This window comes from Lissotriton vulgaris, chromosome 4_1, assembly GCF_964263255.1.
Source record: "Lissotriton vulgaris chromosome 4_1, aLisVul1.2, whole genome shotgun sequence".
Classification (NCBI taxonomy): Eukaryota; Metazoa; Chordata; class Amphibia; order Caudata; family Salamandridae; genus Lissotriton; species Lissotriton vulgaris.
The window spans coordinates 829,029,649-829,053,220 of NC_141691.1; positions in this window are offsets into that span (position 1 = coordinate 829,029,649).

The window sequence follows — 23,572 nt, forward strand, 5'->3', positions numbered from 1 at the left end:
ATAAACGAAGCCTTTGGCCTTTGTAAAATAAAATGAGTATTATCTTCAGAATCACTTTTAGCACACAAGGACATTTCTTGAGGAATAAAATCATCTTCTATAAAATTCACTCTATTAAAAGATGGAAATTTACATGCTTTGCTAATATGACCACGCTTGCGACAAGTTTTATCCCTGGCAAAACATCCCTGAAAATCAGCAGCATGAGACATACTGCCACAACGAAAACAGCCCACAAATTTACCTCTCCCCCCCAGAAGCACTAAAAAAAGATTTAGGTTTGGAGGGAAAAACTTTTGGCTTAACATCAAATTTGTCCACATTAGGAGAAGGATCCTTGTCAGACTTGTTGACGACATTGACTGTCTCTTCTTTCTTAATCTCAAGAAGGCGCATTTCTTCCATACACTTGTCAGACTCCTCTACAACTTTAGCAATGGCAATAGCTTCCAAAAGTGTAGGATTCTTAGCTACCCATAATTTCTGTTGCATCCTTTTATTTTTACACTGTACTATTAATTGGTCTCTAATCATTTGATCAGCCATAACACCAAAGTCACATTTCAAAGATAACTCCCTGAAACGAGCAACCATCTGATCTACGGTTTCTTTTCATTTCTGTGGTGCAGTGAAAAATGTATGTCTTTGCATGACAATATTCACTTGTTTTCCAAAATATTTTTCCAATCTCTGCTTAGCTTCATTATATGGATTATCAACAGGTTCACCATCCGCATTACGAAGTTTTGGTAAAAATTTAAAAACATGTTGTTCAGCTTTCCCTAAAGAATTCAATAAAATTGCCTTTTTTCTTGTTGCAGGAAATCTAAGACCATCTATGGCTTCCAAATAATTTTCAAAGAAACCCAACCACTCTTCCCATTCAGTGGTAGGAGTCTCTCCTTCAATAAGAAAAGCAGGCGGAGGTGAAATAGTATGGTTGGCTGTAGTAGCCATTATGATAAATCAGTGTATTCAATTTGAAAGAAGTATGACTTCGCGGAATTAGGCTGAGGCAGGAAGAAAGAAAAATGACTAAAATTGTTATTATTCGCCAAAAATGAATTAGTAAATTCTGTAATACACTTTAGTGTGAAAAGCGCCTCTTAAGAATGAGTAATTGGCTTGCATGTAATTGAATAGTTATGTCCAAAGCGATAACTTGGCAGTTAAAGAAACGTGGTTGGCAAAATACAGTATCTCCAATGGAAATGTGGTTGGCAAATTGTATCGCAGAGTCAAAATGGCCACTCGACGCTGTGCGCATTGACGTAAGAGCGCACAGAGCGTCGTGATGTAGAGGCAAGAAATTGAAGAACGCGACTTATAGTTGCGCGCGCTGTTCTAGTTGCTCTCGCGGCTTGCTGCTGGCGCGAGAGGGCACATAAAATAACAAAAAGTACCTTATTGAAGAGAACAATGGAAAGTGAAGCTGATTCTCCATTGTAAAACTCACGGACCTCAGTGGCACAGGAACTAGGCAATCGAGGCTTCACAGCGAGAAATCAAGGAATGAAATAAGCATCGGCACAGCTTTCAATCGTTGGAGGACGGGGAAGACTCGAAGAGGTGAACGAGAAGATCGGGATCGTCGCCAAAATGTTGAGAAGAAGACACTGCTGAACTGGGAGCTCAAAGGGCTTTAATGAAGATACAGGTACAGGAATACAAGTCATCTCTAACCTGCCTCAGCAACCGCCAGGATAGGAATGCAGAACACAGAATGAACTCACCCTAACACTCTAGGAGAAGCATGCAATGATGTCAAATGGAATATTAGGCACAACACTAGGCCACTGCTGTGATGATCTGTGGTGGTTTATCTTGAAAGAATTTCTGAGACATGAGAGGAGGTGATTTAGTTGAAAAAAGAAAGTTAAGAGAACAATGGTTCCTTTGCAAGTTTAATACGGTAAACAATGGGTTAAACTCCAGGGTGGACTGGATGTCTATCATGAGCTAAAACCACTAGTGGGCATGAAATCAGCTCAGTTGAGGGTGGGCTACTCTCCCAGTAAGAAAACTATGGTGCAGCTGCCAGTCCAACATAGGGTACTGGTGTATTAGGACATAGGATGATTGAAATGGGAGCATATGTATATATAATAGGAAGCATACATGTAGTACAGATAGGATCCCCATATCTGATAAGTGTTTTTTGAGGCATGTACGACTAAAGAATAAGGCGACAACACTTTAATACATTAGTTGCCAGGATCCCGATAATTACGCGAACGTAGGGGGAGGTGGCCCGCGGAGAAGGACATTAACAAAAAAATTGATGAGGTTAAATCCCATAAGGGAGTATTCACCTCAAAGAGTAAATAAGAAAGGAAAAAAGTAATAAGAAAGAAGGAGTTATTTTCAGCCCGTATATTTGTAATAAAGTTTTCCCGGGTGCCATAAAATATTAAATGAGAAAACAACGCGGTTGAGTTGCCTTGGCAACACTCCGCGCATTACAATGGCAAAGACGGAGAGAGCACGTAACCCACGTGACTGGTTCACGTCGGAAAAAAGTTTAAAATCTAGTGAAATTGGAAACAGGATTAGAATATCAGAACGGACGTACTGACATGCCGCTGGTGACTTATGACCCAAGAAAGGTAAGCGAGGGAGAAGACCAAAGTTAGTGTGTATTGCTTAATGGCCCATAGGTACGGAGCCTTGGCTTTTTTAAATGGGAGGTAGACATTGGCCCGCAACACACTCTTATAAGTGAATGAGAGAGTCTGAGGCTGGGGTTATTGTTTAATGGCCCACGGGGAGGACACACGGGAGAGCCACGCAGTATAATCGTCAAAGTGGTAGAGAGAGCTCGGGTCGATGTATTTGTTGAACGGCCTATGAGGAGAGTGGATTAGAAAGCTATGCAATGTATTTTTATTAGTGAGTTCGAGGTTGTGGTTATAGCGTCGTGGCTCATGAGGTTGCCACATTAGAGAGACGTGAAAGGATGAAGGGGCGGGTACAGTTCTAAGATTTAGTTCCCATTATATGTTGTAACTAGGAACGCGACATTGTAATTATAAAGGGGAGGGAGACCGGTATAATGGATACCTGGCAGGTCCTAAGAAAATTAATATTAATAATAAGAACTTAGTAACGAAGCCATATGTATGTGCTTCCATTTCAGAGCCTGAAATGCTGAAAGGCTTCCCTAACCAGGAGAGAAAAGTGCATGTAACGGTCACCCATGATTATCTTGTTTATGAAAATAAGAACCTTTTAAACAAAACATAAACAAATTGGTGTTTGAAAAACTGGTGGATATGCTTTGAATCAAAGGTAGGCATTAACAACAAGAGTATTATACAAATGAATTCAGAAATAAGGCTTTCATGTTTCTAAAACTCCCAATTTCATTTAAACAGCTGAATTTTAAATTATTACAAGTGTGAGAGCCACTGGAATGAGACTAATCAGATGTATGGCTTCGTCATTATTGAATTAAGTAAGTGAGAAGGAAGGTTTTTAAATATAGAATCTATGGAGAAAGCAATGGCAGTGGAAATGAAAACTTTCCTTGGCAATTATATGCATTCTCTCTTTATGTGTATCCCCAGTTTAGAAACCAAAGAACGAGAACGTGGTTATAAGAACACTCCCAAGTAGGAAACGCCAGCACACCTGTCGGGTAGACCAGGTCTACATTGCCTGTGACTTTAACTAATAGATGAATATATAAGAACACTGACATATGTAGATTAGAAAACTACATCATAAGCAAATTTGCTAAACCAAGTCATAGTGGAATGTGAATAGAGAAATATCAGTGCTCCAAAGAGAACAAAGAGTACCTCATAAATTTAATAAGGAATAGGGGATGAGAAAGATTGCTGACCAGGAGAGAATGTGGGGATGTAGGTGATTAACATGGGGTCAACGTATTGGCATAAAATGTTCCTTTCTGTGTATGTATTTTGTATTTTTTTACATTTTTGCAAATTTAGGCACATAGACAGAAATGTTTAATGAAGACGGTTATTTATGAGACAAATGCACTAGGGTCATATTTTAATTATACTTATTTGTATTTTTTTCAGATTGTATAAAGACGGGAGTAATAATCCTACGGTCTCGAAATAGAAGGTGTTCTATGAATGTACCTTCGAAATGCGTCTACGCACATAGTACAGCCACAAATGTAATTGCTCATCTATCACCTTAGATGCATAAAATGTGGTAGGCAACAAGGTGTATAGGTCAGAATTTTGGTTGTATTAGATTGTGGCACCTAAAGACAGAGGGTATTGTCTGCATATACTCTTGTGTAAAATATTGTTATAATTTTCATGTGTTTTTAACAGGAAAGGAGAAAGATTATGTTTTTTCATATATTGAATGTATTGCAATCAACTTATTGTGATTTTTTTGACCAAGTAAATTCCCTTCATTGAATATGTTTTTGAAAAATTCTGTTTGAATACATTTGAATTGTTTTTTATATATAATATAGGTATTTTGTGCCAATACTTGGGGGTCTATGAGACTCAATTAGGATTGGTGTGAATGAGTGTGTATAAGGAGCACGGAGAGTGGAAGTGTGATTGGAAATTGAGATCAATGATTAGAGATCTCCCAGAGGACGCCATTTTTAAATACTTCTTGTTTGAACCCTAGTCCTTTGGGAAAATAAGCGTTCCTCTCTTTTTTGATATATAGCCATGAATAAGCCCAATTTAAATTTGATTATGTAAATTTTCCATTGCCTCCAAAATACCTGCTATGCTCTTAGATGTTTCCAACACTTGAAGGCTAGCTGCATTCCATGATTTTCTTCATAATTTCTTCCGCTCAATTTTAAACAATTGTTTCTTGAATTGTTTTGGGTCCTGCATGTCTCTATCCCCAACAACACCTTGACTAGTGGCCAATAATATGACATACAGAGATAGTGTTACAGAACACTGCCTCTGATCCTATATCAGAGATAGCATCCTGGCAGGAAACTGGCACAGTATTCTGCTTCTTTGGAAGGGAGGTTGGGGAGGGGAGGAGGTAGCTCAGGTGGGTGGTCAAGGTAGTTGGAGTTGCATGGTTGCATGAACAAAACAAAATAGATATTATAGACAGATCTACATCGCAGGTGTCAAGACACATAATAAAAAATTAAACATGGCACAGATAGGTCAAAATAAACAAACTTCGTAGAAGGGTATAATGCGTGTCACTTTGAATATTAACGGGCTCCGCTCTACTGCTATGCATCGCACTGTCAGGGAGGAGCTCACTTGTCTCACATCTGAGACATTGTGCATACAAGAGACACATCTACTTGACAAGAAAGTGTAATTCTGAGTCAGTTGGACTTTAAAGTTTTGACGATGACAAATCAGCACACACCAGCATGTGAGATAATTTTGCTAGCTAAAAATGTACAAAAGAATTGCATAGGTTTGACAACCATACATCCGGTTGCTGAACATTGACGTCCCAGTGACATTTCAGTAGTTATTTCTCAAATGACCTCGCTGGTCAGCCCCGCTGATTTTATGTGGAGATATTAATCTCACTCTTGAGCCTACACCATATTCAATTAATTGTAATGCACAGCCAGGGTTTAGTTTTCCGCTCCTCATAAAACAGGTTTAAAAATTAGATGTGTTCCTTGTATCTAAAAATGTAATCTTTTACATGAGCATTGAGATCTACCCACACATAATTTCTTGAAATATTAGTCAACTTATGTTGAACATTTTAAGGAGATGGGTCAACAAAAACCCTAATGCCTGACAATGGACTTTTTATAGGAATCTCTTTATTGATATGGCCCATCAGGTCTCCATGTCAAAAGCATTACAAGAATCCATTGCTGACAATATGAACACAGTACCTCCTCAAAAAATATCTGGGACTGAGTAAAGGCATTTATAAGGGGTGATACCCTTATCTATCAGGACAATGACATGAAAAGCAAGACATATGAACTGAGAACATTGCTGGAAACTGAATATGCCCTCTCCCTTGCCAATCAACTGGATTCTGTCATCTCAGAAAACAATTAAAACATCTATAAAAATGCATATAAAACACAATTGTAGGATAAGGTGGTTTGTAAAACCCAACACAATCTAGTAAAGCAATTATAGAACAATGGAAATATGTGAACGATCTTCGCCCTGAGAATAAAACAGCAAACTATATACTAGGTTTTAGAGATGTGCAAGGCAAGATAATATAAACTCAGCATTGTGGGAATATTGCATGTGTTTATATCAGGCAAAACTTGCATGCAGTCTCCCTTGCGCTCTCCCTATGTCTCCACTCCTCACTTTCCATCTCGCCACCCCTTTGTGGTCTGTCTGACCACTTTACTGTGCCCTTCGTTGTCTCTCTTTCTCTCTGATAATGGTGTGCTATGCGTGTGCTGCCTGAGTATAGTGCGTGGCCCGTACCAGGAGAACAAAGGGTAGCACTGAGGTGAAGAAACCCTCTCTGACTCACGCATGCAGCGCTTCTCCCTCTCACCCCAATAGCACCCCCCCCTCCCCTTCCTCGGGTCCAGACAGTACCGAGGACGACAGGAGCCAGGTGCCCTGCAGGGAGCTGCTCGGGGGCCACATGCCCCTTTCACACGGAGCGTAACTCAGGTCCTTGCACGGACACCACGGACGGGAGCGAGTGCTGCACTCTCTCTGGGTTCACCATGAACGGTGCAGCCTGGAAGCCACGAGTCTGGATCTGCTACAGGCTCAGACGGCCCCACGATCTCCGCCTCACAATGCTGTTGCAATCGAGCAGCAGCACTGACAGGCAAGAGCAAGGATCCTCCCGATGCAGTAGACACCCAAGCGCCGAGCACTCCACTTCGAGTGACTCTTCCAGAGCCACCATGTTAATCTTGAGCAACCCCGATCGGACATCTGGGACCCGTGAGTCCTCCCCAGGTATGGGGTGCAGTGGTGGTGAATCTATTCGGCGCTGCCTGAGGTGCGACGCTCCTGGGATTTTCCATACCATTCTGAGCCTGGGAGGCGCGCGCGCCCCTCCCCCCAACCTCGCATCTGCCTCCCTTTTAATCAAGATTACTCACTAACTCCCATGCTCACTTCCCCGGACCTTCTTCTTGCGGATCGTGGACACAGATACCCCCATGGTCCAGAGCCTGTGCACACATCTTACAACCTTCTGTTCGCCTTTGGTTTTGTGGCTGCATCCCAACTTTGGCTCTACTCAACAGATTCCTGCTCTCTGGGTTCCTCTTCTGGATCCTTGACTTTGGTGACTTTGTGCATCCCACAATTTTTGGATATGGTCTCCATCTACACCCACGACCCCGACCCGCCATTTTGTTTGACCTTTGTTCCGTTCCTTCTTCCTTCCCCACTCCTCCTGATGACCCTCAATAGTTTTTCTCTTTTTGATGGACTGCCTTAAATATATATATATATGTATATATGTATTATATAATTGTCCAAGCCTAATGGCTGTTAAAATGTAATTCTGTGTAAATGTACTATTTGTATATATAGAACTCTAACCACTAGTATATGTAGTAGACCTTTGTACTTACTACCATTCCTATGTGATTTTAGAGTTTATCTGTTTGTATCTTTCCTTGAGTGACTTAGAACTTATACATGTGACATTTTTTCCTGTTTATATCAACGGGAACATCCCCAACATCAATGGGGAGACCCACAGCAGACCAGCCCCAAAAAAGAGGCCAGGGGCAAGGCACATACCCACAGGATCAATCAAGGGCAGGGCCACGCAAACCAAACCAGGAAGGGAGGAAACACCAACAAAGAGCCAGACCCACCAGCCTGACAGACCCGGCCACCAGAGAGCCCAGAGGACCCCGCCACTGAAAACCCTCAGAGAAGGACCAGGCCCCAGGGCAGGAACATCCAGCACCAAACACCAGTGCCGACAGAAGATGACTGCAAAGCACACATACTGTGTGAAGGAGCCTGAGCAGGGGCACAGGGACAGGCCTACATGCCAAGACAGAGGAAAACACAAATAATGCAGGGGACACCTGGACACAACTCCCGGAACCCCACACAACAAGGCACTGCAGCGGTCAGAAGGAGGCAGGCCCAACGAGCACCACAATACTAGCTGCCTGAAGACCAACCAGAAGGACCAGGCAGCCAGAACACAGACCCCACCTGGAAAGGAAACAGCAGGGGGAGAAGCAGAGGTCAGGACCCAGCTAAACACAACCCTTATCAAGAATGAGGCCAACAACAGGACCCAGCCCAAGGAAAACCAAGGGGCAGACAACACCAGACCCTGAACCAGAACAGGCCAAGAGCGGGGCAAGGCAAACCCTAAGACCACGGAGACCAGGGGAACCCAAAGACCAAACAGGTCCCACAGGGAAGACCCTGTCCCAAACAACACCCACCAAGGACGACACCGCAACCACATTCCCTGGGGTCGAAGGAAGACAGAAAAAATAGGGGCGGAGTAGACTGAGCCATCCGGCCCAGAAGAGGAACCAGACACCGAGCAACACCAACAGTGAATAGCCACTGCATACCCCTGAACCAACAGTCAAGGCAAGTGCCATGGGCCACTGTGGCACACAGGAAACCAGGAGGGAGGAAACCCCTAACTGAACAACCAGCCAACCAACCAGCCCGGAGTGCAAAGGACAACAGAAAGGAACTACCCTAAGAGAATCCCAACACTCGTCATAAAAGGGTCAAGACAAAACCCCAGGGCAGTCCCAGAGCAAACAGAGACAAAGACAGCCACCAGCCCCAGAGCCCCAGCGCAAAAACGTCAGGAAGCAAGTACTATACCAGGACCACAAGAACAGAAGAAACAAACAGGACAGCCCACAGCCCAACCCCCAACATCCCCACAGGCACCTGAGAAGCCAGCCAACTGAACCACCGACCCACCAGCAAAGACAAGAGGCCACCAACACAGTGCCCCAAAAGACCCAGAAGGAGCTGCACAGGGCCAAAAAGCCACAAATCGAAGCCCTCCAACGACTGAGGGCAGAGAGAAATCCACTAGAATCAGCCACAGCCAGGCCACAGAGGGAACTAAAAGCTACAAATGCCATGGATCAGCCCACACCCGGGAAAAGTAGGCATAGAGCAGAGGCCAAAGAAAAGACATGTCTACAGCCATGCTAGGCACAGAACCATTGGACAACCAGGGGGCCCAAAAGACCCAAACAAGGTGCCCAGAGAAAGGGAAGCCAGAAAGGCCCACAGGCAGACACCCAAAATGCGACCCACAATGGCACCACAGATCCAAAGGCCCAACCTGGACATGTCCCGGAGGCAAGCCCCCACCAAAACCTGGAAGCCCCCAACCAGAAGACAAGGGCAGAAATTGCGCCGCCAACATAACCAGCACAGGCCAACAAGGGTCCAAAAAAGGAACAGTTAGGCCACAACAAACAGAGGCAGAGCCAAAGCCCATCAACAAGACCTGGAAGAACTGTGGTGACACCACAACTCAAGGAATATCAAGTCTGGAGGACACACAGCCAAACAAGCCACTTAGGGAGCAGAGGCTGAAAGATAGACAGGTCAGAAACGGGGCCCATGCAGACACAGCAACAGCATAGCAACCAAAAGAGCAGGAAGAGCAGGGACCGGAGACACCAAAGGCACAAAACCCACCAGAGCCACAACACCCTGTGGAGAGAAAACCAGCAGGGAGGCAGGCAGGAACCCTAATGGACCAAGTCCAAACAACAAGACCAAGCCCCAGGTGGAAATGCGTGAGGACCACCACACCACCACTGGGACCCGATCTACTCTACAGAGGCATCAGCGACACAGCAGGCAAAGACCCCGCCACCGAAAACAGTCTGTACAATGGAAGCCAGGTAATGCATGTCACACCATATACAACAGCCTTAGATCCAAAGCAGCCCACAGCAGTAAGAAGGGTGAAGACAAATCCCCACTCAGGACACAACCCAGAGTTGCAGACTCCCAACATCACCGCCACCACAAAACCGGCACCACCCACCCACCCAGGCATGTCCCAAAGCCAGATCACTTGGGCAAAACCAAAACCGGCCCAACAGCAACCAGGGGCACCCCAAGCAAAGGCCCTGAGCTGCTTGCCAGCCAAGGGCAGCTGCAATGCAAAGCCAGAGAAGACGCACAGCATGGCGAAGAGGAACATAGAGGGCCCACAAGCATGAGCGAAAGCCATGAAAAGCAGTGAAAAAAGCAAAGGAAAACCACAACGCGGTACCCACCCCAAGGGCAGCAGACTTCTGACTACACTGCTTGCCACACCAACATGCCCACCATCCAGCGCAGGTGTGCCCCACCAGCCACAGTGCCTGGGCATCAGGCAATCAACCACTCCACCTGCCAGACACCCCAGGGACACCACTAGCACAGCCGCCGAGCTGCCAGCCACCCAAGGGTAGCCCCCACGCCAGGCCAGAGTAGGCCCAGATCCATGAAAGTGAATACAAAGGCCCAAAAGTATGTGATAATAATTGCCATAAAGTTATTATTTGTTATCCGGCCAAAATTTCCAGAAGGTAATGAAAAATCAGAGGAAACCACTACACGGTACAGAACCTCGGGCCAGCATATTCCAGACTACGTCATCTGCCCCAGAAACACCACCATCAGCCAGTCCAGGCACGTCCCACCAGCCACAGTGCCTGTTCAGCCAGAAAATCAGGACCACACTGGCTGCCAGGCACTCCAGGGGCAGCATCAGCACAGCCCCTGAGCTGCCATCCAGTGTCCTCAGCATGTATTCCACCCAGCCCATACACCAGGAAGACATGCCCTCTACAACCCAGATCCAAAGGTAAAGTTAGACCAAACGTCTGAGTTTGGGCCAAAGGCCTAACTTTACTACTTTTAGTATCTTTATGATGGCAGAGGTTCTCCACTGGGATGGAACCACCATAGTTGAGGCGAAACCTCCGCAGTCGGGGCTGACAAAGTATAATTACACATACCTGCAGATAATTTATGCCACATGCAACCCATGCATGCAAACCAAATAAAAGCAGACCACATCCAAGGCTCTGTTCAGCCACACACATATGTCACCTGCCTGCTCTGCACATTGCCATCTACCAAGTGTCAGCATGCTAAATGTTTGGAGGGAGAAGAACTTCACCAAGGAGGAGACCCTGATGATAGTTAAATTTATAGTGGAGAGCTACAAAAAACTACTTGGTCTGCCTCCATACCTCAGCAGTGCAACACAGAAGGCAGCCATATGGCAGCAGTTGGCTAATGCAGTCGGTGCATTGAGGGAGGATGTCCAGACCATCACTGACATCAAAAAGAAGTAGCAGATGAGTAAAGGTGGGTGAATGAGAAGGTCAGCAGCATAGAGGTGGCTAGATCACTCCCTGGTAGACAAACTGCACCCTGTCTCCCTCTCACATCATTTGAGACGGACGTCCTCTCCACAATGTCAACCATAATGTGATGCCAGGTAATATGTGATGATTTAATCAATTATTTAGGGCTTGAATACAAGTTTGGCGGACAGGGCAACTCCATCAACAAACGTAACAGATATCCCTTCCGCCGTATTACGATTTCATTTTATCCTATGGAACTTGCAATATGGTGGGCGGGATATCTGTCATGTTTCTTTGTATCCCATCCTCAAAACTCGTAATCAGGCCAATAATTTGATAAATGTGTACTATAGACTTCAAATTTGACTATGGGAGTCACTTCAAGTTTGTGGAAATATTCATGGTGATTTAGACTGTCCTGTGTCTATCACACTACAAATCCCAGAATACTATGTACTGGAAATGCTTTCTTCCAATTTCTTATTCACAAACAGTGGCTCATCTCTGCTGGTGATTTCAATTTACTCTGGTATATGACACATGGAAATGTGCGGGAATTTGTAACTATCACAGTTCTCTTTTAAATGCAATTGAGTACGTATGTGAAAAGGTTTTCATAATCATCATTTGTTGGTATTCTCTTTTGACTTCTACATATAATTTCCACAAACAGCCAGAGTAGATCCACCCACTGGAGCAGAGGTTCCTGCACATGTTTCATGAGATGGATCAACCAACATCACTGGCACAAACTGGTACCTACATATATCCAGAAGTGGGTCCCATGTACTACATTCTGATCAGACAACCAATACATATGTTACATAGAATCCATCAATAGTCTCACACATGTGAACTGAACTAGGATATGTTGTTTTTAACATGTGTCAACTATAATGTACATTAAAATACACTGATATTTTAGGCCCTGTGATGTTGGACTTGAAAACACCTAAAAGAACAATCTCTGCTCCATGTATGGGTGTGCACCACACACTGTGTGGATGGTAGACCCTGGTAAGTACACTTTCAAATAACTTTATTGAAGGCACATGTGGGCACATGCATCATTGTAGGAATTTGCATTTCCTAAATTGCGAAAATTAAGAAATCGCAATTTAGGAATTGCAAAATCCTATGCATCAAGAAATCCTAACATTTTTTAGGATTTCTTAATTTGCGATTCCTTAATTGCGAATCGCAATTAAGGAATGGCATTTCATTGATTCCTATGGGCCTAAAGGCCCATAGGAATCAATGCCGTTTTGCATTTCTATTTTTCGGAATTCGCAATTTGTTGATGCATTGCAAGGGTGCAGAGGGGGGTCCAAAGGACCCCCCCCTGCACCCCTGAAATGTATTTTAAAGTGCATGTTTCACACACACATGTCCTAAGGACATGTGTGTCTGTAACATGACACTTTCCAAAATGCATTTTTGTGTTTTTTTAAAGAATTTCGCAAATTAACACGAGGGTCAACCTCGTGTTAATTTGCACTTCCTATTTCAAAATTCTCATTTTTTTTTTAAATTGATGCATTGCATTTAAGGAATCGCACAAATGTGATTCCTTAAATGCATTTGCATTTTTAGGAAATGCAAAAAAAAGCGAATTTTGAAAAATTGTTTCATGCATCCCAAAAACGTATTTAGGAAGCGCAAACGGCCGAATTTACTGATTCGCACCGTATGCACTTCCTAAATAGGTTGATGCATGTGCCCCATAGTCTTTTATATTGAATGAAATGTTATTAGTATGTGGTGTGTGTCTAGTTTCCCTATTGCCACCCATCTCCTTATGCATAGATATGGTTCATAGGAGTATACTAAATACTAACATGATGGCTAATAAAATGATGACTCTACATTTATATTGAAATAAAAAAACTATGAAATACATTTCATATATTGTCTCATCTAAAGAGGAGTAGCCCCAACTGTGTTGAATGTGTATACTAATGAAATGCACATTTAAAATTATTCAGCTCATGCTTCCTATTGAAATATGGATATGTATGGTTCATTACACCTGCTGTCAGTAGTATCTCAGTTATCCAAAGTACTTCACCCAGGGATTAGAGAGACATTCTGGCTGTGGCAGTCAGACTCACTACCATTGGTCTGTCAGGTAAGTGTGACAGATAGTGTTGTCAACTATTAATCCCCAAATAGTTCACAAAAACTAAATTCTTCTGAAAGGAAATTAGTGAACATTACCACTTTTTTAAAATTCATCTGATGTTGGTGTGTGATATGTTCCTAACATAAGCAGTGATGTCTGTGTTTATTGTGCACGTTTACTCATAGCTCATGCTGAACATTAATTAAGGTATTACTTACTGCTGAAGCTGCTGGTTCTAAGATCATGTCTTCTGCCACATAACCAAGGAGCGAGGTTCAGAAGCTGGCATTACCGGGTATTACAATACCACACAGAGCTGTGGCTAGAGCTGGTGAGTTTTATTTTGCATTGCACATCTGCATTGAACAGCTCAATGCTACAGTGTGAGCTTTTATATGGAGGTTAACACAAACCAGTCCACATGTGAAACATCAGATAGTTTCAAAGAATATTTGTCCCAACACTTGTGTTGTACCACATGATATACTATGGAAAATAGTTAGCCTTTTGCAACCTATGTCTTTCAGGTGCTGAGGACAGTGGGTCACTTGATGAAGCTAAACAATCCATGAGTGGAGAGCGCAGGGCAATCCCAGAAGAGAACCTCATTGTTCTCCAAGCAGCAATGTCAGTGGCATGCAGTGCTCAACAAGACAAGGATGAGAAGAAACATGAGCAGGTGCTGGTTGCGGAGGAGAACCTGGATGACGAGGAGTGCATTGTTGGCCTGTTGCAGGGATTCTGCACATACACAGAACTATGTGCAGGAAAGCAGGACCTTAATGTGTAGGGGTGTACCAACCTACCACATTAGTACCCAAAGTCCCAAACCACCTAGCTATAGTGTCTCATTTGTTCTTCTCCAAATAACAGGGAGTTACACATGATTAGACAACCCAGAACACAACACTCCTGACTCTCAGGTCGCGGGATCAAGACGTACTCTTTCGCTCACTCACTCGTATTTGTCCACAATGACAATAGGCAGAGTCACTGAAATAGTTAAAAATATTTATTGTAACTATCGTGCTCTACAATACAGTACACATGCCACTACTAGCAGCAAAATGCATAAACTCAGCAGTTAGCATTGTTACAATTCCATAGAATACAAAGAGAGAAGTCATTTTACAAAGGCTGTGGAAATAAGGGCTTTTAGGCCTAATCACTCTCTCCTTGGCTAGAAGAAGTTTATTTTATATAAAGGACAATCTCTGAGCTTTGACAGCAGACCCCATGCCTTAAAGCCTAGGTGTAAGGTTTACATCATAGGAACAGCGGAGTTCTTCTCCATGGAACGGATTTCTCCAAGTGTCTTAAAACAAGATGCAAAAACGTAATATCAAAGCACAAGTCTGCAGTACTGCAGCTGTGTATAGCATGTTATGTCTAGGTGCTAGGGACCGACCAGAACAGAATAACAAGGTGTATTGTTGATCGGCCTTGCACATCATGTTCAGACTAAACTCCAAGAAAAGCAGAGAACGCGAAAGCAGCCCGTTCTCATGTGAAAGGCACAAACAGTGCCTTGCAAAAACAAAGTCATGTAGTAACATGTGCTAAAGCAGCATCATGGCAGCGAAGCTCAAGTTAACTTAACAATGTCGACAATGTCCCCAGCCACCATATAACAGGCCCACTACCCAAAAAAACAAAGCCTACATCAGGTGCGGCTAGCATTGTACCTCCCACTTCTCCTCTGAGGATTACCCATTTCCAGTAGTCAGCTAACCAGCCTCAGCATACACCTACCCCAACACAATCATTACCTCCTCACAGCCCTCGCATCCATGGTAGATGTGTTGCTTCTCCTGCACTCTCCTCTTATGACACTGCATGCCAAGCTTTCTCTCAATCATCAGAAGGACCTAATACCCATGGTGAGGAGTAGGTATCCCCTAAGCATGAATCTCCTCACCACAGTGTCCCACGTGCCATCCTTCCCCAGGCAAGGGGACAGGATTAAGAAATCTTGCCAATTCACGTCAAGGAATCACCATGACCTAATATCAGTCTATAGGGAAGAGAGTGCAAGACATGATGCCTTGGCTATGAAGCTGATGGAGGGTGTATCTTCCTTCATAAGCAACACATGGAGGAGACCCAACACACCTACCTGCAACCCACACAGCCACCTGTTCCACAACCTGGACTAGCACCCTCCTATGTGCACAGTTAACCCCCTGCGCACATTTCCCCCATAGGCATGCTCACTCCTGCACAGGCACATCCCCAACCTGTACATACACACACCCCACCTGGACAGGCATGTCAACTTCCTGTGCAGGCACCCTCTGCCCCGGAACAGGCACAACTAACAATTGTCCAGGCACTCTCTGCACCTGTACAGGCAAAACTAACAACAGTTCAGGCACCATCTGCCCCTATACAGGCTCAACCAACAACTGTGAAGGCACTGTCTTCCCCTGTACAGGCACATGCAGCCATGGTGCAGGCACTCTTTACCCCTGTTCAGGCACAACCAACAACTTTACTGGCACCACCCTCTTCAGATTTCAAACTAACACACATTCACAGGCAACTGCATCACACCCACCCACACAGTGCCATCAACACAGAACATGCTCTTTCTCGCAGAGATCCTCACCGCCACAACTGCGAAGTTGTAAGATCACTCAAAAATGTAAATGATCAAAATAATTTTAAATAGATTTTTTTTTCACAATCCAATACTTCAATAGTGAGTTGATTAATAGTTGATGATGGTCATATGGTTACTCTAGTTGTTGGCCAGATATGTACTGATAAATTTGTGTGAGGAAGACATATAGATTTGTAGGACCATCTTTGTAACAAGGTATCATGTTTAAAGCATAGCTAAACACCTACCAATGTAGCCTTCCATACTTTCAATCCAGCATATATAATGTAAAACACAAGACAGAGAGCTGGTATAGGAGAAAACTTTACATATCGAATAAACTTTATAAGAAAATAAATGTATAGAAAATACTGTCCATTGGAAAGACAGTAAGGAATTTACGGACGATCTTCTGCCAAAATGAGCAAAGAAACTTGGAGGGGGTTGGGCAAAATAAATAAAACATGTCAGGAAGCGACAGGGGCACCATTCTATGTACAATGGATGTAAAAAATGTCCATGGTCAAAACATTGTCCAGTCACTGACTATCCTCACTCTCCTCCTTTACCACAATGTTCAGAACCTCTTCACATGTGAACTCGCTGTGGCTGGCTAATGTAAGATGACATTCCTCACAGGAGTGGCAAATGCTCTGCATTAAACTGCCTGTTTTTGATTTCCTGTTTGTCATTTCTGTTTATTATCATTGGGTTCTGGCCCAACTGGAGAGTATCTGCCCCGAGCGCAGAATACACATGAAGTCACATACATGAAATTAAATACTGGAAGTTGAATAGAAGAAGTTGAGGGCAGCCGTTTATGTTCATTCTGTGCCATCCGAACCTCAGAGCAACATCCTCCACCATCCTACTGCTGTGTGTATCTAGCCTGCCCACAACATGGCTGAGAGACTTGAGGACAAGGCACCCCCTTACAGTGAGACAGAAGTGAACATCCTAAATTAGGGGATGTTTAATAAGTACCCTCAGCTTTATGAGGGCCCTGGTGATCAGCTGAGTAATGCAGCGCGCATCCAAGTCTGGTGAGATATTGCTGTGCTACAGTGCAGTTGGGGTGTTCCAGCGGCGGGGCATATGTGCTGTAAGCACTGGTAGGATGATTTAGTTCACCGTTAACATCTCAAACAGTGGCAGACACTCCATGCCAAATATCTCACATGGTACCTAAGTGTATCCATGAGACAGTGTCATATAATAATAGGTGGTCATTAGACCTCTGAGTGTAATGCATTCAGCATTACACACACACTACAAAATTACTTTTTATTTGAATGCATGAAGTAGTCTCCTACTGAGCATGGACAATCCAGGTTATTACACAGGTACTCTGGAACCATAGTGTATAAACAGACATATAGCTGTACTGCCATATGAGTAGCAGCATACACAAATTCAAGATATTTTCAATACCTATACATTCATATGTTTAATGTTACCAATCCTAAACAAACTTCACACAGATGCTTACCATTAAGCTTTCAGCGATGTCTGAGTACATCACATATGCAACATGGAGAAAGGCGGAGTGTGTACTATGTTACTATGGCATCTTGCTAGCCATCATGCTACAGCATGGGGAAACAGTAGTCCTGGTCAACAAAGTTTTGAACATTCCTAGCCTCACTATGTCAGAACCACAAATACGATGTCTCAAACACCCCAAAAAAATTCTGTGGAGTTTTCTATAGCACGAACTAGACCCGTAGGTATCAGAGCACTTTACATGAGCATCAGTAATGTTACAGATGGACACATTCATTTTTGTTAGGCACAGAGATTAAGTAATTGAATTACTTAATTCAATGTTGAGCGTCCCTGCTGAATCTGGAACCTGGTTCCACTGTTCTGAGGTTGAATTCCCTAGTCCTTAGGCTACATTCTGTCCCCTATTGAAATTCCTATTGTAATTAACAGTATATTATTTGTTACATTGTGTTTATTTTTTTTCAAAACATGTCGAGAGAGTGGACCAATATGTCTGCAACACTGCCTGTCAATCCTGTGTCACAGATGTTTATAAGGGTCATTGTCCAAAGTACAGTGTGCCACACTGCAAGCCATATATAAAGCATGGGGAAGGCGTGATTTTAATATGATTAACTTAAAATTCTAATGTTGACAACTAACTGTAAGTTTATCTGTTTCACTTATACATGTAGGTGTCCATCTTGTACAAAATGCCAGTCCTTACTAACTCTACGCATAGATCTGAATCATTGTGACTCTTGGTGATGACAAAGCTGTCCGATGTCCACTGTCCGGGGAGTTCTCACACATGCAATGACATTAACTCCCCTAAGACAATGGAGTCCTTGGAGACTGTGTCCACACTAATCACTAATATGTGTAAGAAATGTGTTGCATGGCCTATCTTTTGACTCGACAACAGCTGTTGTTTAAGTACATTATGTACAGCTTACACAGTAGTTTCAGTTGGAATACATAGACAGAGTTTTAAATGCCCAACAGTTACCACTGAAAACAGAAAGTAAAACCATATAAAGGCCGTAACACAACTGGTTGCTCAAAAGAAGAATGTGAAAACCAGCTGGCCACGCACATGTATACCCTGCCTCTGTTCTCGACAATGGTCTTGTTTCCTGGATTCAGACCTAGGTGAGAGTTCAGTTGTATGTGTAAGCCATGACGTATTGGAATGTTGTGCAAGACATAACAGGCTACTATTATCTTGTTCACAACGTCAGGAGAATACAGCAACACCCCCCTGAACGGTTAATACATTTGAATTGCAATTATAGGAGACCAAAACTGTGCTCTTTTATGGCTCATGTACATATGTGGCCGTTGTTGTACCTATGCTGAGCTACAATGATTGAACATCTATATGGTGTGAGGAGATGAGGGAAGAGTGCATATGCAGCATCGTCTAAGGAGGAAAATGAGGAAATATTTGTAGAAGTCCATCTTGCCTCTGTAGAGTTTATAATATATGAAGTGGTACATGCAGTGTATGTTAGGGCCATCTGTGTGTCACAAGAATGTTACATTTATAATGGTTGTGGATATTGAAACAACATTTCTACATAACAGACTTGTCTGGTGATGAGTGCTTACCGAGAAGCCAGATGTTGAAAAAAATCTCCCGCTGCCAGCCGCCAGTCAAGAGGTGACCTGTAGAATATGTAGCTGTCATGTGTACTGCCTGGGAACACTGCATGCACATCAGTAAAGCAGCCACTGGCCTCACACACACAATGCAAATTGATGGAGTGCCTGTGGTAAGTGTTGCGGAAGATGTCTGCATCTTGGCGATGTGACTGAAGTACTACATCAGTGCAATACATTGCACCTCCCACACATGGGAAGTGGGAATAGAGTTAGAAATCCAAGCAACCCTTTGCCTTCCTACCTTTGTATGTGACATTTGTATAGAGAGATTCACTCTCCTATTTATACATCTCCGAACCTGATTCAAGCATCGGGACGGGCTTCCCTGAGAAATGTCCATGATGTCACTGGACACCCTTTGGAAAGACTTAGTAGCAAAGAAATGGAGAGCAGCTAAGATCTTGAAATAGGCTGGGACAGTGTCGTAGTGGCATATCTCAGGGTTAAAATCCTGCTCCCACTCAGAAACCATGTCCAAGATGACATCAGGGGGAAAACGGAACCTGATGTGACATCTTGACTAGACATCCCAAAGCGGGTAATCCTTTGTTTGAAGATCCTCTTTGCTCTCCTAGATCTCAGGATGTGTGTATCTAGGCATTTGTGTTGGGCCATACAGCAATGAATGTCCTCTTCTTTCAATGTGTTGTGTCATGACCAGATTGCAGAATCTCCACCAAAGTGCGGAATCTCAACACTCAGGGTGGAGATTCCACCCTGAGTTCAGAACCTCTACTCCAAGTGCAAAATCTTTTCAGTCATAAATATACCACTTGTAAGTCCCTTTGTGGATTACGAAAAGTAGTAAAGTTAGACATTGGGTCTGAACTAACACGTTTGGTCTAACTTTACCTTTGTGAATCGGGCCTGCTGTCATATGTGAAAAATAGGCAATAGAGAAGCACGGTATGAAGTGTGTTGTTCTTCACTGAGGTGATGAGGTAGTAATGTCCATGAAGTGGAGGATGCTGTGTCATCATCTGCAAAATTTCAGGTGATTGAATTGTCTGTGTTGGGTATGCAAAAGGCAGTAATTAAAGACCTTGTGGATCTTAAGTAAGATGCATGTTATCTTTGGAACACACAGAACGTAAGGCTACCAGTCTATTTGTAGTGGTATCAAGGAGAGATACAATTTCATATCTGGTGACATGTCAACCATAACAGAGGCAGATAGTGCAATATGTAGTGCTTTGAAGGATGAATCATATGCACAAAGGCACAGATGATGCTATCTGCTTAGTAGAATGTATGTGTTTTGCCGGTCAGTATACCTGTTAGCCAGCATATATGCTCTTCTCACCAGACCTATTGTCAAACTCCAGGTAGAAATGAGCTACTATAGTGTGGATGAAGTCTGGGGGTTAGTGGAAGTGACCACAGCACTGGAGGAGCTGCAGACCTTCCCTACTTCAGCAGGGAGTAAGTGCAAAGTGAAGAAGTACATCTGTGCAAGACAAACCAGGATCAAAAGCAGTGAATTTGAAGGGGTAAAGACAACACCATCTGCAGAGATGATCAAAGGCAAGATGATTCAATGATGTCAAAGCATTCATTTTTTTCGTAATGTTTCTAAATATTTTCATGTTGGTATTCTTACGTATGTTCATCTTTAAGTAGAATGATTTCCTGTTTTTTTTATTTTGTATTATGAGATACCTGTGACAGAACAGAAACCATTGTTACTAATTCAATCATAATAGAAATGTGACAGTATATTACAGTATACACAACAATTACCATAACAATAGTTGATTGTAATGTATGTGTGAATGAATGAATGAATGAATGAAAATGGATTTTTATAGCGCGATTTGCTGCCCTGGGGCGTCCAAGCGCTAGAGGGCATGCCTTTCCTGCTATACCCTGGCTGCATCCAGAACCAGCATGGGATGAGAAGGGTTTAGGATGGGCTGATTCCTCAGCATCTGAGTAAGCGTCAACAGATTCTGAGGGGAGGCCTTTTCTAATTGTAACATTGCATCGCATGCTATGATTTTACATGAGGTCTCTGTTGCCTGCTGCTGTGCTCTAGCACTCTTGTGGGGGCATCTGAAGCTTCCTTTCTGTAGTCTAAATGTGCTCTCCTCAACTGAGCGAGTTTGTCTGTGAGCACTTATACATCTCCTTTCAGTCTCACTATGGGCATTGAGTTATGGCACGAGAATCCAATGATGAATTAAATACCCACTGTCACATGTAAGCATAAGATATCATATAAAGGAGCCTACTTGCCAAGGTATATTTACACATGCAAATTTACTCACAAGAAATTCAACTCTTGCACCTTGGTGTAATTCTACACTTTTTGTTATTCGCCATTTGAATTTACACCTGGATGTAGACTTGGCTATGTCCCATTTATCTCAACATTAGAATTATGGATACACTATTTTACCTTGGCTTCCTAAGTCACTGTTTTTAGACCGAATTTATTGGAGTCAGTTTTTGTAAATAATCCTTTTTATTTTCTAAAGTATGAGAAAAACATATTTAAGTTATATTCAGTTTTGCACCAAGACGGTTAACTGTAATAATCGAGTGAATGTCACTGCGACATGGTTCTGTACAGTACATGAAATATAATAATGGATACTATTAAGGCTATAAGTCAAAGCAAGGGTCATGATGACTTTGACAAACAATATGATATTAGGGCGAATGTCACCATTTTGTTGCCTTTCACGGGTGCTATTCCAAAACTGCCTTCCAGCATGAATATTATCTTTAATCAGAGCACGTACCTTGAAATGTAAGCATTACAATTTATCTGCATATCCACATTTAATTGCACTATCGAAAGCACTAATAGCTTTTTCAGCTTTTCGCTCCCTTTTCGCGTTCCTGCTTCATCTGTTACAAATCCCTAAATATGCAGAGATAGATCATAAAATAAAAGCAGTAGGGTGGATTAAAGTTACAAACTCATTACTACGAAGGGTGAGCAAGTTCCTACTTTATGTTCAAGAGTGATATAGTGTAGTAAATATTCAACGTTTCCAATGTGATCATAAAATTCCAAAATTGCTGTTCTTTCCGAATCATTGTTTAAGCATCAAACACATGAAGTGCTGAAAGTCTGCATCCTCTAACCACACTTTGGCAAATGCCCTCTCCTGAAAGGGGAATTAGTATGAAAAAGGTGGGGAAGTATGTGGGTTCTGTGAACTATTGATGAAAATGCTCGATGGTCTCATCCTAGCTTGGCAGTATGTTTTTGTGGTCCACTGACCTGTATATTCTCAAACATGGTAGTCATATCTAGCTTACGCACTGTTAACATTTCTGGGCACTGCAATGTCTGCTTTTTTTATGTGCGCATATAGTAGGTAAAAGGTCAACCAAAACTGAGGGGCCTATTCACAAACTGCAATTCGTAGTTAGCGCAGGAGGCAGATTCTTTTTTGTTGTTGTGGGATGTTCCGGTGCCCACCCTGGGCACCACACATCATTTGCTACATACGGTCCTCATCCCCTGGGGTCAGTCTATTTTAAAAAAGGGAATGGGATGTGCAACCCCTCGCGCTGAACCTTTACCAGGCATCAAGGTCCCCATCCCCCAGGGACAGAACTTAGCAATGTCTCGGGGAATCCATCCCATGAGACACTGCTGTTTTCTGCCTGGGAGAGTATGGGCATACCCTGCCTGCACTCTACCTGCCAGCAAAGAGAACTTTGTTCCTGCAGGGTAGCAGCAGTAAAAATGGCACTTACTCCCAGGCAGAAGCAAAGGAATGGTGCTGGCACCCGCCCGAACAAAGTATGGTGCAAGCCAGGGCTCTCCCAGTGGCCCCCAACTAGGCAACAATTGTGGCTGCCGCAGGTGGGCACCAGGGAACTCACAAAAAATTGAAATGTCTGGCTCCTGCAAAAGGAGCTGGCTGGTGCCTCCATGTTCCTCAACAAAAATAGAGCTGTGAGACCTCCATGGAGGCAGTGGGGCCCCCATGTAAAAAAACGCTGGCTTCTGCTCGCACACATGATGGGTGCTGACTTTGGAGCGGGCTGGGGCTGCAGTGGCCCAGTGGATCCCTCTTTGGCCCCCATGGAGAATTAAATATGTGGATGGGCACCTGGACAACCAAACATTAAGTTAAAAAATATATACATTTAATAAATATGTAGCTGAAGCCACTCATCTATTTGTCACTGCTCAGAGAAGAAGCCCCCCATAATACCCCATGGTGTATTAAGAATACTTATTTTGTTGTTGTTGGTGATGTCCCCAAAAGAGGCAGGAGCAACACTAAACATTTCTTACTAATGTTGTGGAGGTCTGCAGTGCGTAAAGCTGTCCTTCAAAAACATTAAAAACACTTAGGGGCTTATTGCTATGTTGGTTGGAGTTGCCTCCGACTGACACCATCCCTGACTCGGCACTGCCGGATCTGAGGTCGGCGGTTCTTACCGCCTGATTTTGATGCGACCAAAC